The sequence below is a fragment of the Bubalus kerabau genome, chromosome 20, assembly GCF_029407905.1.
Source record: "Bubalus kerabau isolate K-KA32 ecotype Philippines breed swamp buffalo chromosome 20, PCC_UOA_SB_1v2, whole genome shotgun sequence".
NCBI classification, from domain to species: domain Eukaryota; kingdom Metazoa; phylum Chordata; class Mammalia; order Artiodactyla; family Bovidae; genus Bubalus; species Bubalus kerabau.
Genome location: NC_073643.1, coordinates 29372657 through 29388842, shown reverse-complemented (window position 1 = coordinate 29388842; position 16186 = coordinate 29372657). Strand labels below are relative to the sequence as shown.

Genomic DNA, 16186 nt, shown 5'->3' with positions numbered 1-16186 from the left:
TGCACAGAGTTGGACACGACTGAAGAGACTTAGCAGCAGCAGCAACAAACAAACCTCAAATCTCAGCAACTTAAGATAGTAAAGATCAGTTTTTCACTTACATGTCCACTGCCAGTTGATTGGGAGCTCAGCTCTTGCATCTTCATTTCAGGATTCAGACTGCTGAAGCTGCCACAAAATGGAACATTTCCTGGAAGAAGGAAAAGGGAACTCTATAGGGTCTCACTCTGGTAACCAAATGTTTTTCCTGAATTCTTTCACTCCCAACTCATTGGGCTTCCCTGGTGGCTCAGACAGTAAAGAATCTGCCTGCAATGCAGAAGACCTGATCCCTGGATTGGGACGATCCCCTGGAGAAGGAAATGACAATCCATTCCAATATTCTTGCTTGGAGAATCCCCATGGACAGAGGAGCCTGGTGGGCTACAGTCCATGGGGTTGCAACGAGACAGATACGACAGCAACTAACACTTTCTCCCAACTCATTGGCTGAAAATTTTCCAATCACAGAGGTCCATGATATTCAGCTGGACTCTTATCCCAAGGCAGGGAGTGGAGACTATTTGATAAACAGCTCGAATATAGCTAATAGCTATTTAATATAGCTAAATAGCCCACGTAGCTAATAGTCATTCAGGGTTTACTATGTATTGTGAGCTGTTCTAAACCCTTGCATCTATGATCTCATTTAATACTCAGCAAAACAACAACAACAACAACGAAATATAAAACCTTCTGAGGCTGGTGTTAGTATTATTGTCAACAGCAATATTTTATACAGGAGAGAATGAAGGCACAGGGGACATTCCTAAGCTTAGTAAAGTTAACTAGTGGTTGGGATCTGAATCCAGACAAGGTGCCAGAGACAATGTTCTCCATTCTTCACACTACTGATGCCTAGCATTCACATATTCCCCTACCTCTTATTCAGACAGAAATCTATCACAGAATCCAAAAGAATGTAAGAAATCTCACTTGCACACATTATTAGATAATGACAGGTTGGTGTTCAGGTCTCCTAGCTCCCATCTGGTGTCTTTCTGGCATCAGTGCTTTCCCCACTGTCCTTGGCAGAGCCCTGATTCTCACGCTCATCTCAGGCCTGCTGAGGCATCTGGAAGCTTCAGACAGAGCACCTCTGCTTCATCCTTTGTGCTCTCACTTATTCCACTTATTTCTTGGCTGATGTCTCCATCCCCAGGAACAAATTTAAGCAAATGGAAAAACCGGGCTACTTTTCTATTTCTGTGGTCCAAAATGCTTACTTTTCTGTCAGAATAAGGGCACAAGTTTTGATAGACACAGCTATGTATGTGAGGTATTGACTAAAGCAGATTCTAGCTTAGGCAAAATAAAAATACATAATTCATAGAAAGGCATCATTAAGCTGAGGAGTTAGTAAGGAATGATACTAACAAGAACCTAGTTTAAGAACACCAGGGCTTACAGGTTAAGAAATAGTGGCTTTGATCTTTCAACACAGCCTATCATTCAGACTCAGGATTCATAGTATTAATTCTCACTGACCACTTATAGGGCCTAGCACTCGTCAACCTCATGGAAGATGTTTAGTGATGCCTGGTGAATTACTTGAGGGAATGAGTAAAAACCCGGCATAACTGAAACGTTCTAGGGCCACTGGGAATAGGAATACACTGGGTGCACAGGACACCAGTAAAGCCTATTACTAAAGATACTACACAGTCCTGTTCCTTTTTTGTTTCTGAAAATATAGATGCTGTTAATTTTTGCAAATAGAACATTTGAACAGGTTAAGATCAAACAACAAGTCTAGACTGCATCACTGGCATCAACTGATGGAGTGAGGGACCAGTGGGAGGAAAAAATGGGGAGTCTTCCCCAAATGACAGGCAAGAAAAAAGCATCTTGTTCAAGTTGGTGTTCTCAGTCTTCTGTTAGCAATAGGAACCAGCCCAATGTGATAATAACCTCTCTCTGGGGTGGCTTCTTAAAAGGAAACAAGCTACCCGCTTCTGTGACCATTTGGAAGAGGAATCCTGGCAGGTATCAGGGGTCTTGGCAAACAACCCCCCCCCCCCAGCACTAGGACATCTTTGAAGAGTGCCTTCCGTTATTGTGAGCATGCATACACAATTAGGGAGAAAACCACCCAACTCTGACTTCCAACCCATTTGAACTTTCCCCTACTTCTCCTTTTTGATAAAAGGCGACCTAATCCCTTTAGAGATTGTTCAGAGGCAGTGAGGAGCCACAGAGAAAGCACATTTTCATCAGGCTGTTATTATGGGAACACTGCCAACAGGAAAAATAATGGGCAAAGAAAGAAAATTCTGATTATCCAACCAAGAGGCTTGAAGCATCTGTGGCTTAAGGCCAAGAGACGGAAGGGAAATTAAATGACAAAATAAATCAAAGATGTCTTCACCCACCAACGTGTTTGAAAGGGCAGAATGCTGCCTGCCTGCGCCGCCCAAGGTTTTCTCCATGTAACATATTTAGAGTTGATTTTTAGCTCATTATTGCAATTTTCTTTCAAGAGCTTTAACAGTCACAATTCAATTTAACCTCTCTCTTTTTTTTTTTTTTTTGGCCGTAGTAAATCAAGTATTCTGGATGGGTCCCATCTATGGTTCTCAGTTATCTTGGAGACTTTTCCCTTGACAAAGATGAAAAAGAAAGACTTGAAAAGATTTTAGAATCCAGGGGATGCCACCTTTCATATAGGAAAGGAGGATGAGTTCAAAGATGGGCAAGTACAGGGCTGTCCATGAGAATGACTAAAAACCTAGTCACCAGTGCTGAGTGCATGCAGAAATCAGAATAATTTGTATTACTACTACAAATATTTCTCAAACAGTACTCAGTCCCAGCCACTCTGCAATGAGTTTTATATTCACAGTCTTACTTAATTTGGATGAGAAACATGGTGGTCTGCTTTCCAAAGGATTTCATTCCATTAAAAGGCTTTTAAACAGGAAGCAATTTGGAAATTATGCTATGGTTTACAGATGTTAGTTATTAATGTGATGTGCACATCATGGGATCATATTTTAATTTATCAATCGATATGTTTTTCATTTCTAATAACGGTTTCTCATCCTCTGGGCGTTCTCCACGGATGCAAGATTAGAGAGCTCTCATGGCCTGAAAGAACTGTTAATATAACACAAAGGCAGAGAAATGAATTTTTGAGTATCAAAAGCCCTGAAAAGTTGACCCTGTTCCAGATCTGGAACAATAATGATGGTAAGAGTCACCTTTTCTATGTCCAACCAGAAGCTGGACAGATTTCTTAAGTGACCCTGAGAAGTGACCTGGGTATTAACCCCTTGGTAGGGACAGAGGAGCCTGGCAGGCTGCAGTCCATGGGTTTGCTAAGAGTCGGACATGACTGAGTGACTTCACTTTTACTTTTCACCTTCCTGCATTGGAGAAGGAAATGGCAACCCACTCCAGTGTTCTTGCCTGGAGAATCCCAGGGACAGGGGAGCCTGGTGGGCTGCCGTCTATGGGGTCGCACAGAGTCGGACACGACTGAAGTGACTTAGCAGCAGCAGGGACAGAGGAGCCTGGCAGGCTACAGTCCATGGGGTCGCAAGAGTTGGACACGACCTAGCGACTAAACCACCACCACCACCAGGGTGCAGTAGAAACCTCAGGTCAATTTGGAGGAGTTGAATAATTTAGAAGACTGTCCTTCCTTCCCCTGATTCTCCCTGGGGAAGTGACATGCTGCTCACCACACCCTTGCCCTCAGAATTACTGGGGAGTTTTAAGAGGTAGCTTCAGAGGGTCTCCACGAAGTTGAGACTGGAATCTCATTAGAGAGATTTTCTCTGGGTTTCATTTGGCTCCAGGAGAAACCAAATGTTTCTCTCATCTCTGGGTGGTCAGGAAAATGGCTGAAAGTCCACCAACCTGAAAAGCACCAGGGTTAGGCTGGATAAGGAAGGGCAGAGCTGAACTGACCTCTCCAAGATTCTGCAGTCAGGCGGACTGTTTATTACATATCAGAGTGGACGGGGGACAACACTTGACTTCATTCCTTGGCATGTCACACTTCTCCCCTCCCAACGTTAGAGGCACAACCCAGAGGGATCAACTGATCGAAATGACCCTCAACAGACTGAAATGAATTCTCTGCCTCTTGGAAGAGTGAGTGCTTGAAAGAACAATGAAGCTGATGGGTACAAAAGTAACAAAAGCTGTGTTTCTGCACACTGGCACCCACACCATCTCAGTGCACAGGGATGATATGTAAGAAAGGAATTAGATAGCACATCCATTAACCCCTGGGGAGATCTCAGCAAATCCTGTTAGCTTTCTGAATTTCAGTACCCTCATCTAGTGAACAAGAGAATTGGTTTAAAAAAAATATATCCTATGGAAATGCCTCTTGGGTTTCTAGAGGGGAAGGTAAGGGGAAGTCATTTCACGGGACCTAGTTCAAGACTTCCCTGCACCAAATTTCAGCTGGGGCAACTCGATTTCAGTCTGATTTTTTTTTTTTAAATGTATTGGAACCAATGTACTGAGTGCAGAGTTTATGATTCTCCTCCTGCAATGGTATATTTTCATCATCGTATCACTCCTGACTTTTTCTCATTTGACTTTTTCCCTTTCTTCCCAGTCTCCACTCCTGTTTTTGACAGTAATGCTGGCAACCTCACATATTTCCAAAAGCTCCCTTTTTACTTTGTTTACATTGAGAATACATGTAAGATTTACTTTTGGGGGAAAAAAAAGGATTAACTCAGTTCTATATAGAGCAGTTTAAAAACCACTTGATTTCTTATTGACTTCTAAGGTCCTTTCTACTTTCTATATTCTAGGAAGATTTTTGAGGGGTGAATTGTAACTTTCCTCTCAAAAGACACATTGAAGACCTAAACCCTCTGAAGCTCAGACAGAAGAGAAACAGGAAACAGTAATTTACAAACATAATAATTCAGCTTCTCTGTACTTGGATGAATAGGAAGTGTTCCAATATGCCCCTCACTCCCTTCTTCCATTTGTTACATGTAGTTTGTCGTTCTCCCCTCTCTTTGTAATGTCTTTTTACACCCTGCACTATAAGATGGATTGCCAAAGAACAGAAGAAGTCGTTTCAGGGTTGTTGTTTTAAAACTTCTCTTCCAGTGCAAGAAAACCCCATTAGGGAAGTGCATCTATAAATTGTGCAGACTCTCACCCACAGCAGCAAGAGGTTGCCTCATTCCCAAGGCATGTTTTGCAGTCTGCCCCTAGAACAAGGTTCCAGGAGCTGATCAGCTCCTGCTGTCTTAGCACCTGTTTCTTGATGGTTTCTGCTTTGGTGACATCACATGTTTGATTGCTGCCCTGTAGAGATACGATGAGTATAATTCTGTGCTGGAAAGTTTCAGTTTGGAAAGCTTTGGTCCTGTGTGGGAGAAATGGCACCGAAACAGAAGCATCAGGGTGCTGGGATGTTACCATGGCCTGTTCTCTTGCATTAATCATTTATGTGGCAGGGCAGATGGAGGACCTGTTTTCAGAAGATGTGTTACTCCATGCTGGGTTTGCTCAATGAAATCTTGTCTTGTCCCAGCACACGAGTTAAGATATTTTATTTAGATGATTCATTTATGCATGTATACATCCATACACACAGTCAGAAATATTTATTGAATACCTATGATGTGTGGGGCTCTATATTCCAGAGATATAGCAGTAAAAAAGATAGGAAAACCCTTGTCCTCATGGATTACTTATTGATGGATGAAAGTGTTAGTTGCTCAGTCATGTCCAACTCTTTGCAACTCCATGGGCTATAGCCCACCAGGCTTCTCTGTCCATGGAATTCTCCAGGCAAGAATACTGGAGTGGGTTGCCATTTCCTTCTCCAGGGGATCTTTCCCACCCAGGAATTGAACCCATGTCTCCTGCATTACATGCAGATTTTTTTTTTTACTGTCTGAGCCACCTGTGGATGGATGGAGTGGGACAATACACAAGCTAAATAAAAATAGATAGGAATTTAGAAGATTATAACTACAAGAAAAAAATGATGCAAGTAAAAGGAATGACTAATGTCCCAAGGAAGTGAGGAGGGAAGTTGGAATTTTTAAACAAGGTAGTGTGCAAAGACTTCACTGAGGAGGTAACATTTTAGGGCAATTAACTTTGCTGCTTTCTGCAGGGAAATAGTAATGAACTTGGAATCGGAAAACCTGCATTCGACCCTTGTTATGAACTGAATTATGCAACCTTCCCTCTTCATATGCTGAGGTCTTAACTTTTAGGACCTCAGAATATGACTGCATGTGGAGATAAGGCCTTTAAAGAGGAAATTAAGTTAAAATGAGGTCGCTAGGGTGGATGCTAATCCAATATAACTGATGCTGGAGGAAGAAGATGAGACTCCTGGGATGTTCCTATATGGAGGGAGGAGAGACCTTGGGATCTCACAGTGAAAAGGTGGCATTTGGAAGCCTGAAGGGAAACCAAACCAGTTGGCACTTTAATTTTGAACTTTCAGCCTCCAGAACCATGAGAAATAAATTTCTGTTGTTTAAGCCACCCAGTCTGTGGCATTTTGTTATAGCAGTTCAGGCTGACTAATTCAACTCTGAATTCTGATCCTTGAGACCTGCCCTCTTGACCTTCATATTTGACCTGAATACTTGGGCCCTCAAACTCAACACGTCCCTAAATGAGCTCATGATCTCCACCCTTGTCAAGCTGGCTCCACCCACAGACCTTCCCACTTCTCTTGATTTTAGCTCTAACCTTCTAGTTTCTCAGATCAAAAATAGTCACCCATGGGGTCACTGTTTTTGTCAAACTCTAAATCCAATATGCCAGCAAATTCTGCTGGCCCTACCTTCAAAGAATACTGAGGTCTAGTTACTCATCACCTGTGCTGCTACCACTCTGCTGCTGCTGCTGCTGCTGCTAAGTCACTTCAGTCGTGTCCAACTCTGTGCGACCCCATAGACAGTGGCTCCCCCGTCCTTGGGATTCTCCAGGCAAGAACACTGGAGTGGGTTTGCCATTTCCTTCTCCAATGCATGAAAATGAAAAGTGAAAGTGAAGTCGCTCAGTCGTGTCTGACTCTTCGCAACCCCAGGGACTGCAGCCTACCAGGCTCCTCCGTCCATGGGATCCTCTAGGCAAGAGTACCACCACCTAAATTTCTGCAGTAGACGTGGAACAGGTCTCCCAGTTCCCACCCTTGCCTTCTCAGGATGTGTTTTCCCAGCAGACAGAACTTTTTAGCTCACCTACACCCTCCCCACGCTGACAGCCTCCAAGGAGGACACACTGGATGTCTTCCCTTTAATCCATGGCAACACTTTCCATTCCTCTGACTGCCTTTGCATCTCTCTCAAATGTAAGTGATGGGGGCCAATCCCTTTGCTACAGCAAACTCTGAATAAAGAAAGAGCCTCTGCTTATTCCCATTTGGGTGGCCTTCATTTATGTCCACAAAAGGCATGTTTAAAATATTTGATAATGTTGCAGACTGGTTTTATGGACCACACTGAATATTTTTTAATTTTATCTTTGCTCCATAAAGTGCTTATTTTGAGGATTGCTTATAGATCAGAATAAGAATAGCATTAAGTATAGATAACTAAGCAATTATTGGACTAGATGGAATTACATGAGCCTCTCTTGTTAAGCTCCCTGTTAGGGGATCATACTTAAACCACCCCAGCATTTTCTAAAAATCTGAGTTGCAACTAAGCACTTTAACTGTTTCAATGTTTCACTCTGATGACCTTCTTCCCTTTTTTCTACATGCATAATAATTTTCATTTTGTTGCAGTTCAAGTTTACGTATATTTGTTTTCTCCCCAGTAGAGATGGACATCAGAATCTTCTATGTTTTCAGTCCTTCAAACACTTGAAACCCTGTTAAATTGAACTTTATGTTATTTTCTCAATATTGGAACACACTTGCCTTCATTTTTTCCATATAATTATTCTTTTCTAATATAACATTCCCAATAAACCTGTTTAGGGATCATAGCTGCGTGTGATTTTATCTATTTATTTATGTAAAGAATTCTTTGATTAAACAAGTATTAAGTATAATCACAGGACTTCCCAGAGCCTAACATACAGAGTAAATTTTTAAGAAGTAGAGATATTTACATGATACTGAAGGATTTTTTTTCCTTATAGAGCATCTTCATGTTTGGGTTTCATGTGTCCTAATGCTCACATACTGTCATGACGCTGATAAACTTTTCCAGGTTCCTCCCGCTCAGTAAGATTTATATCCCGGATAGTATTTGGTTTGTTTGTTAAAATACTGGGACTGAGAAGGTAAAGGCAGAAAACAGATCATTCTATTGTAAAAACAGTATTCTAAATGTAAATCATGTATTGATCTTAGCATTTTTGTGGTCTTATATACACATCAATTACTTTCATTATGCAAACCTTTAAAAAACACATGACATCTTGGTTGGGTATGTTGTGAAAAACTATCAGGGCTTAAAATAACAGCTGACATAACTTCTGTACTTCATTTTCTTGCTAAATAAGACCTTCATTCCCTGCTAAATGTGTTATTTTAACACATTTTAATTAGTGCCAAGCCCAAGATGCCATTGTGCACAGAGATATTTAATATTATGGAAAAGTGAAAAGTTTTAGTCGCTCAGTTGTGTTTCGACTCTTTTTAACAGCATGGACTATAGGTAGCCTGTCAGACTCCTCTGTCCATGGAATTCTCCAGGCAAGAATATTTGAGTGGGTTGCCATTTCTTTTTCTAGGGTATCTTCCCTACCCAGAAATGGAACCTGAGTTTTCTGCATTGGCAGGTGGATTCTTTACAACTGAGTGACCTATACTTCAATTAAAAGAAAAAAAAAAGTTAAAAAAATAAAGCAGGTCAAAGGAGGAAGTTAAGTTCAAAGTCAAAGAGTGAAAAGATCACTCTAACCTTGGAGATGGTAGAAGCAGCAGTGAGTAGTTGGTGAGTAATGATCTTATCTACTGCAGATAGACTGATTTGCATTAGAAACTGATCCCTTTCTGCCAAGAAATATCCTTTTAACATGCCAATGCTATTGGAAGAAAAACAAACAAACAAACATAAAGGCTCTCCTTTAACAAGGGCTTCTCAGGCAGGGATTCCTGGGTAGCTCAGCTGGTAAAGAATCCACCTGCAATGCAGGAGACCCCAGTTCAATTCCTGGGTTGGGAAGATCTGCTGGAGAAGGGACTGGCTACCCATTCCAGTATTCTTGGGCTTCCCTGGTGGCTCAGTTGGTAAAGAATTGGCCTGCAATGTGGGAGCCCTGGGTTCAATCCCTGGGTTGGGAAGATCTCCTGGAGAAGGGAACGGCTACCCACTCCAGTATTCTGGCCTGGAGAAGTCCATGGACTGTACAGTCCATGGGGTCGCAAAGAGTCAGACACGACTGAGTGACTTTCATTTCACTTCTTCTCAGGTAGGCTCAGTGGGTAAAGAACCAGCCTCCAACGATTCCTGTGGAGGAGGGCATGGCAACCCACTCCAGTATTCTTGCCTGGAGAATCCCAGAGATAGAGGAGCCTGGAGGGCTATAGTCCATAGGGTCACACAGAGTCAGATACAACTGAAGCGACTGAGCATGCATGCACTCCTTTAACAAACTGCTTTAACTTTGTTCAATTGCCTAATATGCAGTGTCCATCAATAGCTAAGAAGACGAATCTCCGGAGTGAAACAAAGATGGATCCATATTACCAAGGGGCTTTGGGGTTCAGGAGAAAAGGAAACCTACGTTCACGTCACAGTATGGAGGACACATGTAAATTTAGGTAAGTGGGATGCTCAGGGCCTAAGGAAAAAGGTAATACCCCTCCTAGATAATAAGTGAGAGGGTAATAAAAGGAGTTTACAGGTCCCTTAGTTTACAGCTTACATCAGTTTAGAGTTTACACAGAATGTCTCAAATACCATTTTTATTGCCCTGAGCTCTGCAATAGTTACTCTGTGAATCTGGAGTTAATTGTTATAAAAGAGTTAGCATAAAGTCTTTTCCATGAGAGTTGAATACATAGATTTTTGCTTTTGATTCTGCGAAAGCACTTTCCTTTCAGTCACTTCTGGTTTTTAATTTATCAATATGACATGAGGTCATCAGAGTTGCCAGGCTGGCTCAGGTCATGAAACACATATACCTTGCAAGGCCTGTGGAAGCTTCCAAGGCGTGGTAATTATTGTATTAGTTGGGCTTCAAAGGAATGGGAGAAGTATAGCGACCTTGTCCAACTATGAAGTTCAAACCTGTCTCCAAGTATTAAAACATCAACATGTGTGAATTGAGAGTGCTGAATATGAGTGAGAAGCAGGGAGAGTGGTTTCTGTATAAATCTTATTTGGCTATTTAGAAGGATATAATTGGAATATAAAATAGCCACATTTGGACAGAGCACAATTCCACTCCCAAATGTATAAGCCTCCTCTAACTACACTGTCATGCAAATTAGGTCGAAATATGCTTAAAAACCTACAGCTCTTGGAATAAAGGGTATTTTCCCCGAGCCCATTTAAGCAAAATGAATGACATATTCTCCCACAAAGAGAGATGATTGACATTACATATGCCATGAAAATTTTCTTTTTAAAATCATGACATTTATAACATAAAGAGAGAGCAATTATATTATAGTCTTCAAACTAAAAAATTAAAAAAAAAATTCCTACTGGGAAAACAGGAATAATATGTCCTACAAAGAATGCAATTAGACAGAGCTAGATTAGAGAATCCACAGAGGGTAAGACACAGGGCTGATTATCTTGAATTTAATTTGCTGCGTTTGATATTTCCCCCTGCATTTTAGTGATTCCATAGAGATCCACCTGCAACAACTTCATTTTTCAATTGGTCTACTTAATGTGATAGTATTTTTTTTTTTTTCATCAAGCATAGTAAAATATAACTGCCCAGACCTGTATCAGTCTTTCAGCTGTCCTGTCATTTCCAGTGGGAAAGTAACAGTAATGTACTTGACATCTAAATCTCCCTTGAGCTAGCTTCAGTCAAAATTTCTTTTAAATGGGGGCACTTGAAGTTAAGTTTTATAAATACTGAGATACGTTGATGTTGAGAATGGACGCAAACTTGGTAGATGGAAGAAAACATCTCTGGGTGCCTTCTCTGTCTCTTGAAATGCCAGAGTTCAAAAATAAATAAATAACTGCCAAGAAGCTATAAATAATCAAGGGATTTTTATTTTCCCCCACAAAATAGCCAGGAATTTTTATAAGGCACAGGAGATATAAATTTGTAACTTTTTAATTGCTTATATATCTTATAAACCCCACTGTTTCCTCATCTAGATATACTGAGTCTGTGCCCCATGCCCAAAGACATGCAGATTTTAGCTTCCTTAATATTTTCCTCAAGAAATTTCATCACATTCAATATATCATGAATATTTTATTGCCTTTACTACAAATTTAGCAGAAATATGGAGGCATTATTTCCATATACAGACCTCACTCTTGCAGGCAACTTCCTACATTCTCAAGAGTTTGAGTATCTCCAAAGTTCAAATGGTTTTCCCCTTTCCTCTTTTTCTACAATATTCACACTTGCTTCTCTTTATTTAAACTGAGCTGTGGACTCTACAAATTGCAGTGTTTAGTAAAACAGAAATGCACCATATTGAGCCTTGCAACTGATCCTTATTACTTGAGGAAATCCCTCTAGGTTTTGCCACCCTACCACATCCAGTTCCACAAGTTTTTCCCTCTAATCACACATAGTTATGTGCCAAGAAGTGAATTGGCAGTACAAAATCACCTTTTATGAAGTTCTTTTTCCTTTGAATTTTTGGCTTGGAAAAGAGATTATAACAGTGATATTATTGGGAGGGGGGGCAGTAGCTTGGAGTTTCATGAATAGAATTCTAACTTTAGGTGCTAGTAGGCAGTATTTTTTTTTTTCCCCTTTGGATATCAAATAATGCAGAACTTTAAGGAAGTAGCAGTTAAAACAGACAAGAAAATCTGGTTCTAATCATCCTACTGGAAACTTTTTCTTTCAATATTGTATCCTGTGTGTAAAGTAACCTAAAACCTCTACTAGAAATTCACAAGGCTAATGCAATACCATTGATTATTGAATCTGAAGGAAATAAACTAAGTTTTTTTTTTTTTTTTTTTAACTATAGTCACTTCTTCTAGTCCCAAAGTAAATTAGAAGGGTAATCTAGAAAATAATTCAACTCTGCTGCTACTGCTGCTAAGCCACTTTAGTTGTATCTGACTTTGTGGGACCCCATAGACAGCAGCCCACCAGGCTCCTTTGTCCCTGGGATTCTCCAGGCAAGAATACTGGAGTGGGTTGGCATTTCCTTCTCCAATTCAACTCTGTTATAGCTAAATACTACATATTAGGCAATCTTAAGCATATAGTGAATTTGTTTTTTTCCAATGATGCTATTTAAAAAAAAAATCCTGAACTATTTGTTGACTTATGATTTTTAAATTACTACCTGATGCATATTTAAATTGCTTCTATATGTTAATTTTAAATTATTGGTTTCATACGCTCACATTTTATGAACATGATTTTTTGAAGTTCTTCCCAATGGTCTTTAACACTAATGTCTTTGTCACCACCAGAGCTACGGTTTGCATCATCCAAGACATTTTTCTGACAGCTCCATTTCTCTCTAATTTCTTCAAGACTTTTTAAATCCATGTAAGAGGATGTCAATAGAGAATTTTATCCCAAGCCACAAGTATTCATTCACATAACCTGAGAAGAGCTGGTTTCTTGTTCATTCTGTAGGTGTAAAGTCATGCTCTCCAATTACTGGGTGGCCTTTAAAGTAACCTGAAAAAGCTTGTTTACAACAGGCATCCAATGCTTGCAATTCTAAGGTCACATATACCAGGATAATTACCAAACCTTTGTTAAATGTCCACATCTTGCCTCACTTGTTAACAATTCTGCTTTCTGGCCCCTGTGACCTTTTCCAACTAGCGTTGATTGCGGTCATCTCTAGCTAATGTAGACCTTCAAACAGTTCTTCATTTGATTAAAAAAAGGTAACTGAGAGATGTTGTAAATTGAATAGCACCCCCTACTCCAAAGATGTCCATGTCTTTGTCCTCAGAATTTGAAAATATGTTAGTTTGAATACGTTAGCTTATACGGCAAATGAGAATTAAATTTGCAGAAGAATTAAAATTGCTAATCAGCTGATCTTAAAAAAAGAGATAATCCTAGATGATACAAACAGGCCCAAAATAATCACGAGGGTCTTTTCAAGCAAAGGAGTGAGGTTGAAAATTAGTCAAAGAGAAGAAATGACACAAGAAGAGGCTGGGAGATTTGAAACATGAGAAGTGCTCTCCACTGGCCCTGCTGTCTTTGACAATGGAGGAAGGCTCATGAGGGAAACTTTTAGAAGCTGGGAACAGTCTTCAGCTGACAGCCAGTAAGGTAACAGGGGCCCCTGTCTCATAACCATAGGGAACTGACACTTAACAACAGCCTGAATGAGCCAAGGAATTGATTTTCCCCAGAAAGAAACCTCTAGATAGGAAAATAGTCATCCTGACACTGTGATTTTAGCCCTGAGAGACCATATTGGACTTCCAACCATGGAACTGTGAGATGATAAATTTGCTTTGCTAGGACTCTGAATTTGTGACAGGAAACAAATATTTGAACATACCTGTATTAGGGAACCGTTGACCGAAACTGCCTGACTTGACCAGCCACAATAATAACTGCTAGCCTGGGTTATCTCACTATAGGAGGCCTGAATAATTAACATGGCGCTGCTGCTGAAAACTAACAGGGAGAATTTGGGAGGCGTCAGAAGGAGGGGGGAGATGCCAGCCCATAATGCTGTCCTGCCACCTTCCCAGAATCCTTCACGCTGGTATCCCTCTTGGCTAAGAGGTGCTCTGTGTAACCAGGAAGGACTCTATGGCTGTGTGTGTGCTCAATCGCTAAGTCGTCTCTGACTTTTTGTGACCCTGTGGACTGAGGCCTGCCAGGTTCCTCTATCCGTGGAGTGGGTTGCTATTTCCTTCTCCAGGGGATCTTGGGATTAAACCTGCTCTGCTTCATTGGCAGATGTGTTCTTTACCACTGAGCTGAATCAGACCAAATATGAGCCAAGAAAGATGACTGGCCAGAGACAAGCCAGAAACTAATCCCATTACTGAACTGCCATGTAGCAAAACTTCTGCTGTGTTCCCTTAACCTGCTGCTCTCCACTCAGCACCCCTTCCCTATGCCCAAGAAAGTCTTTTGCTTTGAGACTTTCCTAATGGTCAAGTGGTAAGAATCTGACTGACAACGCTGGGGACATGGGTTCCACTTGTGGTCCGGGAAGACCCCACATGCAGCAGAGCAATTACACTCGTGAGCCACAACTACTGAGCCGGAGTGCCTGGGGTCCATGCTCCACAATAAGAAAGGCCACTGAAATGAGAAAGCCTTGCATTGCAAGGAAGAGTAGCCCCTGCTTGCCACAACTAGAGAAAGCCTGTGCATGGCAGCAAAGACCCAGCACACCCAAAAATAAAGTAATACTTTTTTTTTTAAAGTCTTTTGCTTTGTCAGCCTATGTGTCTCTTTGGACAATTCACTTTCAAGTATTAGACAAGAGCTCACTCATGGGCCCTGGGAGGGATCCCCCTTCTGCAAAACCTTTAATCTGAGACACTTTATGACAACTTGAGTACCAGGTAACATTTGCTTTTAAGGAACAAAACAATTTAGGCAGAGAAATTGAACCTTATATTCAGCATATATTGTCTATCGTGGTGGTAAGTTATTCTATCATACAAGTATCACATCAGTAATATACACAGAACAAATGAGGAGAAAGCACTGCCCATTTCCTTCCTCTTAAAATGAGTAACACTCAGGTCCTCAAACCCCAAAACAGAGGAATTTTTTAAAGTCACAGGGTAGCTGTTCCTAGAGTTATCCAAAGACAATTATTTACAGCAAAAAAAGTTTCGAGAAAAAGGGGGATATACTCATTTTTCCAGCGTCTCGTTGTTCTACTACCCAAGGATTTGGGGCTGAGCTGTTGAATTTCAGTTTTTGTCAAAATGCTGCCTTTATCTAAGAATAGCATAATTTGGTATCACTTTAAAACATGAATGTGAAGAAAATGCCAGGTATGAGGAGGAGAGACCCAGGGTTGTCCAGCCTGAGTGTGGGATGCTTTGTGGACAGCAGTGGTCGGAGAGGGACAGTGGGTTGGGTGTGGAGGTCTGGGCCATGGTGAATCCTGCCCATGATTCTGGGGGAGCAGAACTTTCTCTGAAGGGATCCCTTCAGGGGTTTATGAAGGGGAAGGACTTGATCAGATTTGTGTTTAGAAAGATCATGCCAAAGGACATAATAAGGTTAAAGTTACTGCTATAGTCTAGCCTCCGCTCTCCCCAGGAAATAACAAATCTGGTGGGAATTGAGATGGAGGCATAGTAACAACGACATTCATTAAGTGTACGCATATCTTCAACCCTCAGAGTGATGCCTAATTTATCACTGAGGAAGCTGGGGCTCTGAGCAGTAAACTCGCTTCCCCCAGGCCATGAAGCCAACAGTCAGAGTGCTAGCACCAGCCCTTCTGAGACAAATCAATGCTCCTTCTGCATTCATGGGATCGCCCTCTGTGCTTTCATCAGCAGCTCATCTGTGAAAGAGTCAATGACTGTGTCTAACTCCACAGGTTACAAGAGATCAGAACTGCATAGGAGCTCTGAGTTCCATTTATTAAAACAAACAAGATATTTTAGAGTTCAGGGTAGGAAAAAACTAGTCTTCCTCCTCATCAAAAGTGCTCTGATCATGTTAATTGAAATTCATTAAAAAAAATAAATGATTTAATTATACAAGTAACAGGAAAAAATAATCAAATCCATTTTATGTTTTGGAAATAGTGAAATGTTGGCTGCATGTTCAGTTGCTCAGTCGTGTCCAACTCTTTGTAGCCCCATGGACTGTAGTCTACCAGGCTCATCTGTCCATGGGATTTCCCAGCAAGAGTACTGGAGTGGGTTGGCATTTCCTACTCCAGGGGATCTTGCTGTTCTAAGGATAGAACCTGTGTCCCTTACATCTTCTGCACTGGCAGGTGCATTATTTACCACTGAGCCACCTTGAGCTTCCTGTTTATTGAATGCTTAGGCTCTGCTAGGTTAAACATGGCTCTTAACATGGACACAGTATGATGACATTGTTATCCCATTTTACT

The 16186-nt window shown here is 41.0% G+C and overlaps 1 long non-coding RNA gene across 4 annotated transcripts in view; it reads right to left on the bottom strand.

Moving 5' to 3' along the window:
• Window positions 1-16186, bottom strand: part of LOC129635112 (uncharacterized) — a 334700-nt gene that overhangs the window by 48225 nt on the left and 270289 nt on the right. For all 4 annotated transcript variants that reach the window (XR_008706106.1, XR_008706105.1, XR_008706108.1 and 1 more), the window contains one exon: window positions 102-190. This is a non-coding gene — a long non-coding RNA (uncharacterized LOC129635112). The remainder of the gene's footprint in view (window positions 1-101; window positions 191-16186) is intronic.